Raw genomic sequence first — 20587 nt, 5'->3', positions numbered from 1 at the left:
TTGACTTCTCATCTTGAAGACCTCATCTGTCAGACGAGCCTATTCTAAACCCTAACTCCAACCGGACGTCTCTCTAACAAAGCTGAGTCGGTCAAATACTGGACTATGTGGCGAGAATTTCATACTTGCAGAATACCTAGATCGCAACTGGAAACTCCCTTTTGGTGAACAAATATCCTACACTGATTGCTGAAAATACTGAGTCGCCAATCTGAATAGGACATACATAAACTTGGAACAGAATTGTGTTTCACTGCTCTAATCTAGAAATCATTTATATGTAAATACGTGGTATTATTTGTTACACCGATATACGCATCTGTTCGCTTGGATTTACACCTAGAAAATGAAATTGCATACCTTGTTAACTGGTTGTAAATTGAGTACGCGTCGTTACTACCCAAATAATTCATTAAATAAATAAATCATAATTTGAAAACTAATTAATATCAAACACTCAACGAATATGGGAATCGTCAGTGAATTGTGGATACAATATTTCGTTTTATTGATAGGTCCACTGTGTGCTAGCTGAACTACTACTCCTCCATTAGAACAGTTATCTGCTCCATTAATGATTTCTATTTTGATTCTGCATCTGTTTTCGTAGTTACTGGTTAATGTTTGTTTATTTTTGTTAGAAAGTTGAGTTTTAGGAACTTCTCATTCTCGTGTAATGATTAAGAGTTAAACTGAACTTTGCTAACCTAAACATTTCGGAAGCAGATGTGCTTGTCTCACCTTGGACTTAATGAGCGGAGCTGCAATTAACATACAGCTACTTGCGTTCTACTTATGCTTCAGGTGAATTTATTCTTCTTGGCTTCTATTTCTTCAGCGGATGGTTTGTTTGCTCACGTTACTCTGGCTGTTACCTTACCATGTTTAGCTCATCCGTTTTGATGAAAATTATTTCAGGCTGCAGTAATGTACTGAGGTTATTCTGAATAAAATAACGAGTTCATTCCGTGATCATCCATAAAACAAGTGTTATTAAAGAAACACTAATCAAATAGATGTATATTTTGCTTTTTCTGGGAAAGGAACCAGGATATTATTTAATTTCAGCTAAAATATTTTGCGACCGTCTTATTAACGAACTTGGTGGGCACTCGCCTGCTGAGCATTCAGTTGGAATTTAAAAATACTTAAATACAAAAACTCGTGTAGTACTAACACATTACAGAACAATTTTAAAGATTTTCTCCAACCCACAGTCAGCATTACTTCTAACAACAGGTGATTGCACAGTTCAGTCAACATGTATGTCAGAGCAATGTCTCATGCTCTTCCAAAATTACTTTAAATTCAGAAATATTTCGTTCAAAACACACTTAAAGATTACAAATGTAATTTTCAACAATATAACGTATTATTACTTCATGAAATATTACATGTGACCAGGAGAGGACACGAATAATGAGCACTTTAGTATAATTATTGCAGACATTTTCATACCTCTTAACCACATTTTTCATAGCTCTACCTGTCATTTATTACTAGTGTACACACCACCGTTTTACAGGTTTTGAACGCTTTATATGTGTCAAATACTTATACCTCTTGTATGAAACAACTGCAACTCTTTAAAGAAAATCTGTATATGAATGTAGAAACTTCGGCATCTGTTTAGTGTGTTAAAACACTCTGAGCATAATGAGGTGAAGTTAGTTCTTCCTCATGCACATGAAAGAAAAAACGTAATTATGAGTATAAATTAAAATATAAAAGTAAAACTACGCACACTTTCTAGATTCCAGAAATTCAATAAATATCTAGTGGAGTTCAGTCGTTAGAATAGGAACGGTTGTCCAAGAATAACTTATCAAGAAAGTTTCTTTTCTTTTTGCTAGTTGCTTTACGTCGCACCGACACAGGTCTTACGGCGACGATGGGACAAGGAAGCGGCGCGGCATTTGCCTGGTATGAAAATTGGAAACCACGGAAAACCATTATCAGGGCTGCCAACAGTGGAGTTCGAACCTACTATCTCCCGAATACTGAATACTGGCCGCACTTAAGCGACTGCAGCTATCGAGCTCGGTATCAAGAAAGAGAAGCAAGGTTGTTGTTCTGAGAGAGAATTACTTCAGATGAAGAAAGTGCGTAATTCAACTTGAAAAAATCAGTTTTCTCTTTTATGGCGATCCCCGCATTCTTACAGCTGCGTCCCAAACGAAGCTTCATAACAGAGCGTTCGTTACGATTTGCTAGTCATACGGAACTGAATCGTCCAATGTTTTAAACTTATTGTGGGAGTTGACAGAGCTTATGTGTAGCAACCATGTCGACTTTGACGACAGCGATCCAATTTCCCCCGGTCCGTCCATCGCATCCGGCTGTTTCTAATGGAATTGCAGGGCATTCGCGTCGCGGCTGCGGTGTCGTATTCAATCCCCGATGGGCAGGATATGATTGTCACGTGGAACTCAAAGGGCGCGTGACAATCAATCAAACATATTACAAGCACACGAAATATATATTCAGTGGCTTTTGAAGTGTTTTCACCCCTTCTGTCGATAAGCCAACCAATCAGTTCAACAGACGAGTATAACTGACAGTCCTTAATAACTCTCAGTGAGTACAGTAAACCATGCCAGAAGGAAATCCTGTTGACATAACAGACTGAAATATCCCTCAGTTCAACCACCAGTAGTCATAATCTAGACAGAGGTGGAAAAAGTATTTCCTCAGAGTTAGTACCACTTATTTAAATTGCGTTTGATTATCCTTCACGTCGATATACATTTGTAATATGACGTTACATGAACATTTCTGAGAGATTTAAGTACATGGTGCGGGTCATACAGCCGTAAGGGCCGTGTGAAAATTCCGGAACAAAACACATTTCTTGTTTCTTTTTATCTCTTCGTGGGTTAGCGAGAGGTATACGTACACTCTGGAGTGAGCAGGGGGCGAAAGGGAGAAAGTGGAGGATGGGGTGGGGGGTAAACAAATGAAGAGCGCAATGACGTTCGCTCATCGGCTGTTTAGAGTTCTTCGACATGCCTCATTCTAGCGCAGGGATGACCAGGTTGGATCACGATCCTCAAACTATAACGTGAAGCGACCGTCACGTAGCGGCGGAGTACCTGTCTGTATTTCGTTGTGTGTTCTGATGTCAACAATACAACAACTAACTTCAGCTTACCCCAGTTATTTCTGGGGTCGCTGGAGCCAATGAGGCTCATTTTGGTTCTAGCCGGGGTTTAAGGACGAATACCCTTCCTGACACCACGTGATATTTAAGATCAAAATCTCAATCCAGAATCGACCGGGATTCGCACCTCAGTCTTCCGCGTGGGAAGCCGGTCAACAAATACACACACTTCGTTAATTATCACCCGGATCCTTTTCGTGTCTTATTGTGAAACGACGTTGCCAGAACTTCGCTGTTATACCGGGCGAGTTAACTATGGGGTTAGGGGCGCGCAGCTATGAGCTTGCATCCGGGAGATAGTTAGCGGGTTCGAACCCCACTGTCGGCAGCCCTGAAGATGGTTTTCCGTGGTTTCCCAATTTCACACCAGGCAAATGCTGGGGCTGTACCTTAATTAAGGCCACGGCCGCTTCCTTCACACTCCTAGCCCTTTCCTGTCCCATCGTCGCCATAAGACCTATCTGTGTCGGTGCGGCGTAAACAACTTGTAAAAAAAACAGTATTCCTGATGAACAGTCCTACCCTCCACTCTGCCCTTCCTCGTTATCACCCCTTATCGGCATATAATGAACTCGTAACACATCCAGACTTAGCCATTTGTACTTTATTTCTTCCATAAGCCCCGTTGATACTGATTGCTTCACATCGAATTCAATTTCTTTAGTCAAGTTGTTTACATAGACTCCCTCCCCTGTCAACGGGAGTGGGACGCCGTTACTCCCATAGATCCGAGACTTGCTAAAAATGTTCTGAGCAAGATGCTACCCTGCTTACACATACTCACAGTGAGGATTTCTCCTCTTACGGGTTAGGAACCACCGGAGGGTTGTATTGTTCTAGCCGCCTGAGCGGAAGGAGGGCCGTGGTTCAGAATATGTCCGAGTTGCCCACTCCCATTCCACAGCTGCTGGTATCCTGACTCTTAGGACCACTTACTAGGTCACTCAACCGTTGCCAGTGGTTCATGAACTAGGATATGACTACACTTATCCCCTCCTCATTATTGTGGCTTGTCGGCGGATGATTCTTATTGAAATTGTGTCGACTTGGTCGTTATTAAGATATTTCGATTTTTATTTCATTTCCTTGTCTATGTAGGATAGCAACTTGTCTCGTGTAAACAAGAATACCCGCCAAGAATTGGAAGACACATCGTCACTTGTCTTTGGTGGCAGCGGTGCCTTAGATTCATTTCAAGAAAGAATGTAGGTCGCCGTCGTCTTGCACTGTCGCAATGTCGCTCTGTTACTTGCATAAATGAACATCCGTCTCGCTGGCAGCCACTGGGATCACTTGGCGTATTCCCTTCAATGGCACTTGACGCCTGGATTCTCAAACCAGCATCGCTCCACCGTTCGCTCTGATAGAATTAACTAGACGTACACGCCTGCTGCTGCTTAAAGTGGAAGACGTTTCTAAAAGAAAGGAAATATTTACGTATTTTTATAAAAATGATTAATGATGACTTCCATGAAGACTTCTTTATTTGTAAGTTGAGAGACGTCGAAATGTTCTCTTATTTAAGCACTTTATTGGAAATTGATTCTGCAACCTTCTGCACAGAAGGTGACCACATGATGATGATGATGATGATGATGATGATGATTATTATTATTATTATTATTATTATTATTATTATTATTATTATTAATATATTGGATATTACGGCACAATAATTAAACTCAGGTACGGCTCGTGAGGTAGTGCCGGCGTGCAGTGGCACAAACAATAGAATATGAGATTATATTCGTCCCAGGAACAGTTTATATTACATTTAAATTTCAATAACACGAATACATATCTTATTCTGTCTTCATTTGACTTGTCAAAATTGTTGTATATTTCAGTCACTAGAAACACCACAGTACAGCATATGCCAAGCCTTACCAAAATAGCGATTTTGTCACTGTGTCTGACGAGTATTATCGTCCCTCCTACGCCAAAACCACGAATGTGACAACGCTCTTCCTATTCATTATTTCCCGTAAGAGTGGTCACGCCTCCCAGCCAAATATTGATTTACAGTCCATCAAAACATGAGTTCATTTCATGTAAAGGAAATTGGACCTTAAATACATCATAATCTAGGAGTGGGTAAATATGTCATGCAAACACATTCCAACAGTACGGTACAGTAAGGTTCATTTTCCTTTGCAGGTTAGTGCAGGGAAATGAACTCAACGAAAATTATTGTTCTGATGGGCTGCATATCAAGGTGTGGCTGGAAGGCGTGACCAGTCTTAAGGGAATTAATGGATATGAAGATCATTGTCACATTTGTGGTTTTGGCATAGGAGCGACGATATATTTTTAACACGATGTTCTTCGTTCTCTCGTTTTAAAATAGACACCTAGCAACTTTTTAAACTCGTTTTAGCGACAGAAGTACATCTTTCTCAATTGATAATGTAATACTCTGTTGTTTTTTCTTTTTGCAATGAATTCAGCTCCGTTTCATTAATATAATTTAGCGACACAGTTACCTTTACCTACCACAACGTAACCACAAAATAAAAAAATTGCTAACATTTCTGGTGTTAATGAATAGTTGCGTTAAATTAATTTTGTATGTAATCATTAGGGCCCGGATTTTTTAAAAATGCATATGCGCATATGCAATTGCGTATTTTGACATATTTTGAGGGTTAGTGCATATTCTAGACGTAACAGCATATTCCGGTATATAATGTCTGAATTTAAGGATAATTACAAGAACTACTAAAATAAATCTGTTTTGTACATCACTAGCTAGTTGCCTATTTTATGTGCATCCCTCGCTAGTTGGTATTTTCGACTGTCTGTGTAACGGCACTTTACTTTCACAACTGACAATGGCAACGGATAGCTTAGGTGTGGGTAGGCAGGCTGGACTTCCCTGAATTCCTTGGTCAGGACAGAAGTATCTTCAGTTCACTAGTTACGTTCCATTTTAATGCCCTGCATCTCATTTCTAAAAGTGTTAGTTTTTCAAAAATGCCTCAGGAAAAGAGCAGCAGAAGAGATTTACTAAATCAGTGGGTGTCGGGTAATAGGGACTATTCAACAGATGGTGTCATCGTGTACTGTCAAGTTTGCTCAAAGGAAGTGAAATGTGAAAAGAAATTTCAGCTTGAACAACATTCAAAAACAACTGCACATATTAAAGCAAAGGAGGAGAAGAACAGCACACCACAACAACTACTTCTTACACAGGTAAAGCCCAAGTCCTGTAGTCTTAATACATTTTCAAATGATCTTTGTAGGGCTTTCGTATGCAGCAACATTCCATGGAATAAATTAAACAATCCAGTTCTGCGATCATTTCTCGAGAAATATTGCGTAAATCAAAAAATACCAGATGAATCAACTCTTAGGAAAAATTACCTACCTCCGCTATATGAATCTACCCTGGAATTGATCCGTTCTGATATCGGAAGGAACTGTGTCTGGATATCGGTGGATGAGACAACGGATTCGTGTGGCCGTTACGTAGCAAATTTCGTGGTTGGTAGATTACATCCAGACGAACCCGGTAAGCCACATCTTCTTGCTTGTAAAGTACTAGAGAAAACCAACCATAGCACAATAGCAAGATTTGTAAATGATTCTCTGCGACTATTGTGGCCATCTGAAATTGAGACTAATTGTTGTAAAGTGCTTGTACTGCTCACAGATGCAGCTTCGTATATGTTGAAAGCAGCAAAGGCCCTCCAAGTATTTTATCCAAAACTCATACACGTAACCTGTTTAGCGCACGGATTACACCGCATTGCAGAAGAAATACGCGCACAGTTTCCAGCTGTTAACAGTTTAATTGGATGTGGGAAGAAACTGTTTCTGAAAGCACCAGCTCGTGTCCACCTCTACAAAGATTGTCTACCTGAAATTCTTTTGCCACCTGAACCTGTCCTGACTAGGTGGGGGACATGGTTATCTGCAGTATCATTTTATCAGGAACATTTTAATTAAGTGAAAGAAGTGGTTAAAAAAACTTGAAGATGAACATATTGCGTGTGTCCGTGATGCAAAAGGTGTGTTTGAAACCGCTACTGTTCATCAAGATGTGAATTTCATTCATGCACATTTTTCTAAACTTCCAAAAGCCATTGAGAGCTTAGAATCTTCTGGTACTCCCCTCCATGAATCACTTGATCTCGTTGAAAAAGCTGCATCTTCGTTGAATTACGCTCCAGGCGAAATTGGAGAGAAGATTAAATGCAAGTTAGAAAAGGTGTTGAATTCGAATCTAGGACTGAAGAAGATTAAGTTAATTAGTCAATACTTTAGTGGAACTAGGGTATCCTTGCCAGATGTATGCTCCGAAACGTTGGTGCCCATGTATAAGTACTGTCCAATTACGTCAGTTGATGTAGAACGATCATTTTCAGCCTATAAACTCATTTTGACGGACAACAGACATAGTTTGTCTCCAGAAAACATTGAAAGACTACTAGTTACCTATTGTGATGCTTCTTTTTGCATTAAATGATACCTGTAAATAGGTAAGTGAATAAAATTGCATGTTTTTAAGAGCATATTTCCTTATTTTCCGTGCATATATTGTAACTTTTTAGTGCATATTTGCATGCATATTTTCAGGTTTTTAGTGCATATAAATCCGGGCCCTAGTAATCATATATGGTGCAGCGGCTATGCCTTCCAAATGTATATATGAGTGTAAAGTAGCTTTGAAGATGAAGGTAAGGCATTTTGTAAATTTCAGTTTAGCTCCTACTGACATTGTGATCAAGTGCTTGTGCGCCCGCGTATGTTGGCAATGTCTATGTGAGGCATAGATTCATTACTGTTCATTCAGTACTGTTCTTATAAGTTATTTGAAGGTGTCGTTCGAGGTTTTGGAACAACCCCTTTTGGTGAGTAGGCCCTACATATGTTTTTCTTCATTTTTTTCCTAGAGAGATCGTTAGTTTATTCAATAAATTTCTTTAAACTGGAATTTTAAGAAAAAAATGCATGTGGATTAAAGTAATATTTCTATTGGTTTCTCAATTGATGAATTCTTTTCAATTGATACTTCGTTCGATAACAGTTAAATAATATGTTTTCGTGTAACTTATACCATGCTTGCAACTTTGCAAGATTTATGTACAAATTTTGAATTTGCTGGCACCTCCAATAGAATGATCACCAGCCGCCACTGATAAAACTATAGTGCCTATATGCAGCGGAGTGCCTGAACGTGGTCACAATCGGGGAACTACATGAAATAGAGAAGAAAGAAAGAAAGAAAGAAAGAAAGAAAGGAAAATCATTTTAAAAGTCTCGGTCCCAGGCAAGTCGAAGGAATATATCAGGACTTCAGATGGTGGTGGTGGTGGTGGTGGTGGTGGTGGTGGTGATGGCGATTATTGTTTTAAGAGGAAGTACAACTGGGCAACCATCCTCTTAGGACTTAAGAAGTAAATGCAAAAAACGCCTTTTTTGAGGTTTTCATCGTACGTGACTTGTTTTGGTCGTGGCTTCTTACGGGTACACTGTTGTATGTTTCTCAGGAATGAACATAAGATATGTGATACTATCGTATGTGCAAGGAGAAACCAGCGATAAACAATGGTAAATGGTCATACAACAGTTCAAGCTTATGCCATCCGCCGCACTCTTTATCGTATTGGCTCTTACGATAGTTTACCATCGTCAGAACTACCTTAAAGTGTTCATGTGAACTGTACCGTGTTTAAACCCTGGAAAAATCCTGAAGTTACCATGAAGACACTTGAAGTCGAAGGTAAAGGTTTTTCCTCGTTCCACAACCACGGCACTTACTTGGACAGAGTAGTTAGCTCTATGCCCGGCCATCTTTGCCCCCAGGAATCAACCTGGTATTCATTTCTGGTGTATGCTGAGTGAACCTTCAGAAGTGGAAATCTAATTTCTAAATTTTTCGTCTTCTTGACGCAGAATTGAATCTACGTCCTTCTGGGTCAACCGAGCACGGGCTGTACCACCTCGACTGTACTCTGAGTCACCTCAAGTCCTAAGCGGTCTCTTTGATGTTAATATATGTTATGGAAACCGCTTACATTATCCGCCAGGTTCAGCACGAGGACCGAGATGGTGAAGGGGAAAAAGGAGAGGTATTTATACGCGGAAGGATATTTTCCTCAGTTCTTCAGCTAACTACCGGTATAACATCAAAGGAACAGCTTAGGATTTGAGTTGACGCCGACTAGATAGCCCCTCTCAGACTCTCGACAAATACCAGGGAAATCGAACAATCGATGTTCATGATGTGAATAAGTTTCTCCGGTCTTAGCGGACAATACAGTAACTGAGGTGGGGGATTTAAAATGTTACAATAGTTGTGATCCTTTCATTACAGTACTTGTCCTTCAAGTTGATTTAATTGATGTAGATTTTAACAGACGCCGGGTTGTCAGAATTTCCACTCAAAGGAGTTCTTTAATGTACTGGAAGCCAGTGACATGGAGTTTGATCTTATATTGTGAGACATATTCAATAAATATGCTAACACCAGTATCTGTCTCTTTACTCTCAGAATTTAACACGTTGCTAGTTAGAAACATCGTGTACGTCTGTTGTACAGGAGAGAGGGAGGGAGATGGACACATACACACGTTTATTTGGTTACGTGTGTAGTTGCAAGGGTCAGTAGGCCATGAATGATGGATGTGCTATTCCTACACAAACCTTGATGTGCCCGTCGTATCCCTTGTGCCAACATTGGTATCTGTTTCCGTGACTTAGGAGCTTACTTCGCTAATATATATTATTGGCATTACGTAAAGAGTGATCGTGTGAAGTGGACTGTAAAACTTTGAGCTAGTTAAAGATTCTTTCAGATACGGAATGTGAAAATGGTGCAGGTTGATCACATCAAGTACTTAGCACGTGCATTATCCCAGGACGGTAGAATAATTAAAAGTGAATCGAGGCATATCAAAGCTAATGCAGTGAGCTTGCAGTTGATCAGCAGCATTCTTTAAAAAAAATGAAGTGAGTTCTCGGTTGAATATACTTACATCAATCTGCTTTCAGACCGACTCTGTTGTACAGGAGCGAAAAGTAGGTGGTCTCCGGATATCTTGTTCATTTTTCTTTTTGCAATTTGCTTTATGTCGCACCAAAACAGGTCTTAAGTAAGCTACCGGCTGTGAAATTATGAAACCACGAAAACCGTATTCAGGCCTGCCGATTGTGGGGTTCGAACGCACCATCTTCCGAATGCAAGCTCACAGATATGTGACCCAAACCGCGTGCCAGCTCGCTCGGTTATTTTGTCCATAAATGGAAGTAACAGACATGAAAGCGGTGAGAATGATTGTGGGGACAAAAGTTAGAAACATTGGCTGGTGAGGCACTCGCAAGGAGAAAATGAGTACCAAAGGTAAACTTCAGCTGAACATGCTTGCTTAGAGATTCCTTGACACCCAGGACTACGTAATATTTCTAACCAGACAATGAAAATAATATTTTTTTTAATTTTACGTCCCATTTAACTACTTATTTTGGCTTCCGGAAACGTCGAGGTGTTGGATTTTTGTCTCGCAGGAGTTCTTTAACGTGCTGGTAAATCTACCGACACGAGGCTGGAGTATGTAAGTACCTTCAAATTCCACCGGACTCGACCGGAATCAAACCGCTAACCTTTACTCAAATAGATGCTGCTGTACAGCCTTGAGTCCGGCGACGAAAAGGAAATTTTATAGCTGGTTATAAATAATATAATGATAATAATAATATACGCCGCACTGTTCAGATGCATTGTTGAAGGATCGCCATATCTATGGCGCAGATCTGTGATTAGTGACGGTGTACGTTCAATTGTTAAGGTGTCGCTTGCTGTTTCTCTATGACAGACGGAGGTACGGAAACAGTGTCTGCGTCGCATCGCATTGGAGACGGTTTGTATCTCAGCTGTCAGTGAGGATATTCTGAGGAGACATGTGTCACTTCGTTACTATTTGCACGCCTTGTATTGTAAGACCAGGCAGGTGCGAACAAGACCACAATGAAACACCTCTACTCTTATTTCTGCACGGTTGCTAAAGCTGAACAGTTCTTAGTCTAGTTCAACCTGAATTAACTAAATGGCTCCAAAATTCTCTATTTGTAATTAAAGAAGGAACACTTTTTATTTCCACGCATTCCACCTATAAGTTATTAAAATCAGAATATAACCACCGTCACCTTGATCTGTCTTTTGTTCTTTTACCCTGCAACGCCGAGTCCTTGATTCTCCTAGGTAATCTATCCTCTTCAACTCGTCGCACATGATCCCACCGCCGAATACGGTCTATATACACTGCGTCATGATCGAGTTAAAACATGGCCTTTTTCGCCTCATTTTGAGGACCCTCCTGCCATTGTCCCCACCTGTTTGCATCAAGAGTCATACTCTCTCCGTTCTTGTCTGTTACGTCCAGCTTGTGAAAAAGGATATCCTGATTCCACCCAACTTTTGTTCCCATGCAGCGGCACAGTTTGTGCCTGGAAAAAAGATCAACCACTCCTCATGAACATGTACTGTAGATAACATGGTTATCGCCAGACCTCACCGGTCATCGATCTGACTTGAGTGGCTCAAATGGTAGAACGCTGACTTTCCGAGCCCAAGGTGGTGGCTTCGATCCCGGCTAAACCTGGTGATATTTGGAGGTATCTTACACAAATACGCCCGTTCATTGTCAGTAGATTTACACGTAGTAGATGAAATCCTGCGGGGAAAGAATCCGGTATCTTGGTGTCTCCGAAAACTGCAAAAGTAGTTAGTATAATAATAATAATAATAATAATAATAATAATAATAATAATAATAATAATATTTGCTTTACGTCTCACTAACTACTCTTTTACGGTTTTCGGAGACGCCGAAGTGCCGGAATTTAGCCCCACAGAAGTTCTTTTACGTGCTAGTAAATCTACCGACACGGGGCTGACGTATTTGAGCACCTTCAAATTTTACCGGACTGAGCCAGGATCGAACCTGCCAAGTTGGGGTCAGAAGGCCAGCGCCTCAACCGTCTGAGCCACTCAGCCCAGCAAAGTAGTTAGTGAGACGTAAAACTAACACACTAGCTCCCTCTGTAGATCAGTGGTAGAGAGCCGAACTCCGTATCCCAAGATCGCGGGTTCAAACCCGGCGGATATTGTCGGAGTTTTGAAGAGTGGAGAAAAGTGCATTCGTCACTCCATTTGTACGATGTCGGCATGTAATAGATCTCTGGTGACAAATTTGGCGTTTACACGAGAAAAAAAATTGAAATTGGGATCGCCCAATAGAAAAACGTTTCCTTGCCATCTGGTGGAGTATAACCGAACGTAAAAATTAACACGCAGGCAGTCTACATGACGACAGATCAAAATGCCCTCACATGCTAAATGAGACACGCGATTGTTATTGTTATTATTATTATTATTATTATTATTATTATTATTATTATTATTATTATTATTATTATTATTATTATTATTATTATTATTATTATTATTCATCTAAGTACAGGTGGTGGTGATTATTGTTTTGGGAGGAAGTATAACTGGGCAACCTATTAACACTAATCAGAGAGTCAAAGTAAGAGGTCCAATTAATCGAAAATGAAGGTATCAATAAAAGAAGGGGAAGGGCCACGAAGGGCGTGGAAATGGAAGACTCCTTAAGCCACATAAACATAATGCCGTTCGGGTCGGAAGAGAATAAGAATTGACCGAGGGAGGTCGGATAGGGAAGATGAAAGTGAGGAGACTGGCGCAAATGGAAAAAAATGCCAGGCTCAGCTAGGGCCCCCTGTTTACCACCCACGCTCCCAAGTTGAGTGCCCCCTAGGCCCCTCTTAATCATCTCTTACGACAGACAGTGTACACCTTGGGTGTGTTCCATCGGCCCCACCCACAAGGGGTCATCTGGGTACAGGGTGTGTGAATAAATTTAGGAAGCAAAACTCTCAGCACTACGTACGGATGGTGGCATTGTATAGGACTGAGTGAAGCAGGTAGCCTGTACGATTTGAAGGTGCCGTGCTACAATTGACTTCGGATTACTGCAGTCTTAAGTGCAGTTCAAGTGCATATTGCGTTCATGAATTATGTGTGCAATATATCCTGGGATACTTATTTTCAGTAATCGGGCATAAGCTTGAGATGAAAACGGCCATGGTCATTTTAAAAAGGATATCTCAGTGATTTGGTAGGGTTCTTCTGGGAAAACCACGTGGAGTCCATGACTCACGCAACACTGGTCAGCACTCCACCGTCCTGAGCTTTTTCCGCTCGGTGTATAGAGGTATGAGTAGGAAGAAATGTTCACAGAATCGTTTGTTTTGAAATTAAAAATCATTATTCCCTTGACCATGCGTCGGAGGATAAAGTCGAATCATACTCATTGCTCGTAATGTCAAGTATTTCTATTATTTATTCGTATTCCGTGATAGCTGATAATATTTTTCCTCAGATTACCCTTATCCCAACCAGGTATCCATATAATATTTCTTTACTCGAATAATGCCCTTTTCAAAAATCGAATCTAATTCAGTTCAAAAAATTCTTTCCTTTTTATTGTAAGTTAAATGTACAATTGGAATTTTTTGTTTAAAATGATCAAGTATTGTTTTTAAGCGCGCCTTGTCCTAGCTGGTTTCATTGCTTGTCCAAGTGAGAGCTGTGTGATGAGTTTCCCAGCCTCGGTCGCTTTATTGCTTATTGATATTCATGTAGGTTTCTTCAGAGCAAAGGACGGATTGATTTGGTGAAATGGCAATAGCAGCTTTATTTTGTTTGACCACCGACTGACAAAGCTCAGAAGACAGGAACTTCAGCTTAAGCAGCTTCCCAGTCTAAGATCAGAGTTTCCAATCCCCACTACTCTTCGTGAAATTAAATCGGTATCATTACTAAGTGACCTCCCAAAGATGTGTGTGAGGCCAAGAATGTTTCCTTTGAAAATGTGAGTCGAGTAGATTTGTCACTAACTTCTCACCAAAGCAGCCGCGATTCGAAACCCTACAAATGCATTTGGAATTTTTGAAATGAAAAGTCACGTTCATGTGATTCGGTATCAACGTAAGACTATCATATCAACAGTCCTGTAAAACTACAGGATTCCTTTTGTTCCTTCACTTAGGTTCTTCTTCATGTCTGTTCATGTCTGGCTCCATGGCTAACTAGTTTGCGTTGTGGCCTTTGGAGCAAGTGTTCCTGGATTCGATTTCCGACCAGTTCGGGCTTTTTAACCTTCCTTGGTTCTGGGACTGTTTTTTGTGCGTCTTCAACATTACATTTCATCCTGGATAGGGTCCCGTCCTCACAGACATGCAGGTCGCCCATGGGAGTCAACTCGAAAGACCTGCACCAGAGGCCGTTCACCATTAAAATTTAACGTAAATTCATGTCTGGGTAAAGATGACCAGAAAAATGGATTGGTTTATAACAGTAGTAATTATTCGAGTTTGTTGTAGTGGAAGCCATTTCTTTTCAGTTTAGTTAATCTATAGGTTCGTCAGTGTGTCAAAACTAATTCAGGATAACTAAAATTAGAAAATACCTGATAGAAAATATTTAATATCAGAGTATACCTGAAAGAGATTTAATGTAATTAAAAGTAGATTGATTTGTTCTTTTAATTATTAGTACTTGTTTATTATTTTTATTGTATTGTTATGAATTGATGATGATTATTAGCAAATGTAAAACATATTTTTATGTTAAATTTTCGTGGTGCTCAGATACATCAGCCTCGTGCCGGTAGATTTACTGGCACGTGTAGGACTTGCGGCACCTCAGCGTCTCCGTAAACCGTGAAAGTAGTTAATGGGACGTAATACAATCACATTATATTTTTGTAAACTGTATAGGGCTACAGAAATTGGCGCTATCTTCTCATCTTCGGTACATTCACATGTCTTAACGTGATACGCTGTAATTTGTGTTCCTTTCGCACCCAAAGTTCTATAGCAGAATCTGCTTGAAATTAAATTATTCTCTGATGTATAGATGTGCATCTTCTCACAGAATGTGGGTGACCACTATGGAAGTTTTTCTATTGTGTATGCCTCGTTTGAGTTGCCGTATCGTAGATTTTGAACCACTGTTGGAGGGTCCGCTTCTAGGATGATCTTCCTCACCATGTCCTCATTTCCCTTCTATCTTGCCGTCTATAATTATTTGTATCGGGCTGTCTTTGTCATTTCGGAAGATGTGACCGAAAGAAGCTGCTTTCCTGTGTTTTGTGAGGTTTATGACTTCACATGATTTTCGGATCGACGGAGTACCTCCTCATTGGTGACGTGATCTCCCCATGGGATCCTGAGCAATTTGCTCTACATCCACATTTAAGGCATGCAGACAGTTCATTTAGTGTCCATTCTTCGGCACTTTAAAGCAGCACCGGTTAACACTTCACGACAAGCCATGAGGTCATGTTTTCACACATTTTTTTTTTCATTTCAGAAACATACTCCCTGCAATACCTATTCTGGTTTTAATTTCTGTATTTGAATCCAATTCCTCTGTTAGCCAGTATCTTATGTTCCTGAATTCTGATACCCTCTCAATGGCTTTTCCGTCCAGAGTGAAGACAGTGTTGGTGATTTTTCTGCTTGATGATTAGCATGAATTTAGCTTTCTGGATATTTATTTCAAGGTCATACTCCCTGCTTACGTTGATGCCGTTCAGAAGGAATTGAAGGTCTTCTATTTTGTCAGCAATTATCACAATGTTATCTGCATAGCGGATGGTCTTTATTTTCTTACCGTTTGTTTTCTTTATAAACTTATTCAAGAGAAGTTTGAAAAAAAAATAGCTTCAGAGTATAAGTTAAAGAGGATTACTGAGAGGATACAACCATAACTCACAAATTTTTTACCGTAATCTCTTCAGTTTCATGGTCTCCAATTTTGATATGATCCTGTTTGGCTCCAATTCAGCTACATGATGATGTTCACGTCTTTACCGTCAAGCCCAATATGTTTCAGATGATGAAAAAGAATAGCATTTCTGACGTTGTCGAAAGCTTTTTCATAATCACTGAAGCAATCGAAGATAGTCTATTGCTGGATAAGACAAGTTTTAACTAAGACACCAGGCGTCCCTAGTACAAAGACCGTTGCTAAACCAAATCTTTCACTGTTTACGTATATTTTTCTCCATAATCGTGAGTGTAGAATTCTTAAATCACTTTCTGAGCATGACTCATTAGACTTCAGCCTGTAATCACTACATCGTTTCGAATTCGGTTTCTTTGGCGTGCTGTTAAAGATGGATTTCAGCTAGTCTGTGTTGCAGTTTCCTGTGTTGCAGATATGCTTGAATAGCTTTCAAAAGGAAGTCGTTATTATTAATATCAATGTTTAAGCATATCAGCATTTTGGTCTTGTCCAACGGATTTGCCAAATTTTCTCTAGCTCATCCCTGAGAATCTATGGATAGAGCCCTGCACGGATATGTCCGCGGATATCCGCGAAGTTATTGACTTGGCGAATGCAAATTGTATAGCAGTGCTGATAATTTTGCTGATAATTTCTTAATAATAAAGTTGATTGATTTTCACTCAGGCATACTCTTATTTTTGCTTGTGGTTTGACAATCCTTGGCATTGGTATGGGAAAATGGCGATACTTAAAGAGCCTTGAGACCATAAAGCCAAAAATCTGACCTAAACCTAACTGGCTTTTGCCCGCAATCAGTGGAAGGAAGGAACAAACTTTAATACGTCACTACTTGTCGTAGGAGAAATTCCTCATGAGCCTGTGACTCTAGGGTTTCTGGTGCCAGGTAGCAGGCCTATTTCATTCTGTTAACAGATCTATCCGTTTCAGTACCTTGTGTGCAATATACTGTAGTTAAATATTTATCCGTAGATAACCATTCGCGGATCCGGGTGCGGATAACCATTCGCGGATACGGGTGCGGATGAAGGAAGTGCGGATGCATATCCGCGCAGGGCTCTATCTAAGGACCATCCATTTTCTCTTTGACATCATCAGATTATGAGCGATCATCTCTGTTGTAACGGTTCAAATCCCGATACAGGCATTCATCTGTATTATTAGTATTGTTAGTATTATTTTATTGATATTATTATTCGTGTTATTATTATGATTATTATTAATATCTATATCATTGTCAGTGTGTTATTACTATTATTGTAACTATTATTATTATTTGATTCAATTCTATAATCTGATTTCGCTATGTGTTAATTATCACGTGCTTTATTGTATTTAATTTATTGTGAAACTTTAAGACGTTACAACATATGGTGCAACACTGTTACAGTAACTGTCGAGCCATCGCTCTGGCATTGTCTGCATTTAGAACGATGAGATAATATTTAGGGAGTTCCTACTTTGCTTGAGACTATTTCATCACAGTCTGAAACACTTGAGAGCTGGGTGGGAGTGACATCATGGGCTGTTTTAAAGACGACGTGGGTGCTACACCATGTGACGACTAATGTCTATATAAGCAGCAGTATCCTATAGTGGCGAGTCAGATGGAAGTGGACTCTCAGTGTGTCGGTCAGTGAGACGGATAGTGAACAGTCTATTGGATGGAGCCTTGGTCGATGGATAGTCATTTGGAGAGTGAGGCCACAGTTGGTCAGCCAGTCAGTTGAAGATAGAACAGTGACATGGATACATAGTCAGGGACGAAATGGATTATATGTTCGGAGTGTGTTTCGTGTATCTGTTCGGTCGAGTTATTTTGTCAGTTCGGTGACAGCCAAATAGTGAGTCGTCGTAATGCAGACTAACAGTTATCAGTGAATTACTTGCAATGTTGATGGTGAATTGTGAATATAATTTCAAGCAATGCTATATCTCGTTTGTAAAACTAAAAGGACACTTCATCAAATTAGGTCTAAGATACCTACAGCTGATACCAATTCAAAGGAATACGTCGTAATAACACTCAAAGTGTTCAAGGTACAGTTAAAGTGAACCATTGAGGTATAAATTTCTTGTACAAATTTTAAATGTCCGGTCAAGAGGATTTCAAATTTAATGTCTAAAGTTTCCTTCAGTTGTAATTTCAGAATTTTATATTATCATCTAAATTATCGCAGCAAACCGTGCCATTTAAATTGAAAATTTAAATAATGTATTTTATTTAGTATCAGATACATTTAATTGTTTTATTTCAATGGTAGATCAGATAACCTCAAATTTTAATTGAGAAACCAAACGACAAAGTCCTTTCCCAGAACCTATGTGTTATGCTGTCAAAGTAAGCTTATTACTTCACAGCCTAGAGATATTCAAGATTCTCATTCTATTAACGTTACATTTATTTGTAGCTGGCGCTCATCAACAATTTTATGTGTAAGTAATCAGGTAAGTACTAAGTGAGACTACATAGTCCGACGATTGAGTATTTTATTTCATGAATATTTTAATTCGGTTTAATTTTAAAATTAGTGAGTAACCACACTGTAGAGATATACAATGTAGTTCTTCCATACATCCACTTTCTCTTCCTTATCTACAACAAGTTTGATTTCATTGTCGAATAGTTTCACATTCATTTGTTTCCGGCTAGTTAATTGTATCTATTTCACTCTCTTATGCAGATTGAAACTGTCTTGCGATCGTTGTAGGTAATGTGAGTATACTTCGTATAATAGAGAAATTGGATCAGTTCTAAGGACTGTGCAGAATTTAAACCATTTTGATATTTGCCGAAACAGTGGAAAGTTATCGGAAATAATAATCCAGTTTGGCTACTAATTATTACTAGAATTGAACTATGGATGACTCAAAGGGCTTTATATACTTGAGATATCTTCAATTTAAAATTTTTAGATTTGTCTGATAGATTACATCTTTCTTCGTTCAACACTACTCTGTACCTAGCATGATTTGTGTTGGAGTTCAGTGAAGAAACTATGAATGACGCTGTTCTGAATTGTATTCTGTAACCTAATAGAATTATTATCTTAAAATGTAGCAAACATAATTCTTTAGATTTATCTATTCTTGAGGTTGAACAAATATCGTCACATTTAATCAAAAACTGAAGGAGTTAAAAGCAATAAGCCACCAAAAAAGGCATATAATCTCCAAACTTTAATTTTTTTTTCTAAAATTTATATAAATGTACCTGTTAATCTCATAGTGGTTTATCCTCTGTAAGGAAACCTCTGGTATAATATCTTTTTGAAAATACAGGAAAAATATTTCAGTATCGGACAAATTTAAAGGTAACCCCTCAAAGAGTTGCCGAAATATTGAATATTTGCTGCAATGCACGTTCCCTAGTGTATGACACCCCTTAAACATAATATGCTGTGATGTGAAAAAACGCGTATTATTCCATTGCATAGTCATCAGTTAAAATTTATTTAGAAATGTGTATGTACTTCATTAACAAATATTTTAAAATGTTGAGTGTGATAGAATATTTTCGTCCTTCTATTGGTAACTTATACAGAATAGTATATTCTGGCACAGAGAGTTTATCCGGGGCTGTACATTCGTCATCGTTAAGAAACTTCCTATTGCTATGATCATGATATCGACAATCGTATAAAACTACAAGATTGCTTGCTTTGTTGCGAAATGTCTGGCTGAAAGACTTCGAGTACTCCAACTTTTATGTGGCAAGAGACAAGCCGTCTGATCTCATAAAACTGGGAGCAATCTTCCTCACCGAATTATTTCGTCTTGAATTTTAAGACATTAACAATGTTATAATTTTATAGGAGCAGTAATCTTGTGTGCTCCCTTTGTGTGAAGTACGGGAAACTCACAGATGTCTCACTTTTACGATTAGTTTTCTGCAAGCAAGACACGCCAGGCTGCGCTTTCGTTATTGATAATTCATCTTGTCGAGGAATTAGAAGCGTAGTCTACATCTTGAGCTATTTCTTCGTCTCTCCACTCCTCCGCGTTCTCGCTCGCTCTCCCCGGACTGGATCCAACTCATTATATTAACGACCCCCCAAGCTTTCTTCTTAGTTGAGGATTGCTCTTACACTGGTGCTCCTAATTAAAACTAATATGATGCTGGAGAGTTGGTGAGCACGCTCACTCGCAAGCGACATGGATAGAAGCTTACTACAAATGGCCCTGGCCGGGCATGGTGAAGTGTGGAATGGCTCTCCTGGGAATTGGGCTTACAACTCGGAAGAGCTGGCTGGACCAGTCGTAGGATGCTTCCTGCCTTCCCAGCATTCCTTCCTCCGCTTCTGCATCCATTTACACGTGATTCGTAACTCCAGGAAAACCTTCTGACAGGTTGGCTCAGTTTCGCAGACTCTTGGGTATGTACACTACTCGTTCATGAATCTACAACACATTGCGCTCGGAAAACTAGTCTCTATTCTTTATAAACATTTGTACAACAAGGTTCCAGTACGTAATACTGACAGTATTATCAAAGAGTATCCCAGGCAGAGTACCGTGGATGATGTGAACCTACGGAGATGGCTGCTAAATGTCACTGTAACACATTAAGTTTTCGGTGACGCTAGG

Source organism: Anabrus simplex, chromosome 1, assembly GCF_040414725.1.
Source record: "Anabrus simplex isolate iqAnaSimp1 chromosome 1, ASM4041472v1, whole genome shotgun sequence".
In the NCBI taxonomy this organism is placed as follows: domain Eukaryota; kingdom Metazoa; phylum Arthropoda; class Insecta; order Orthoptera; family Tettigoniidae; genus Anabrus; species Anabrus simplex.
This window is presented reverse-complemented; position numbering follows the sequence as displayed.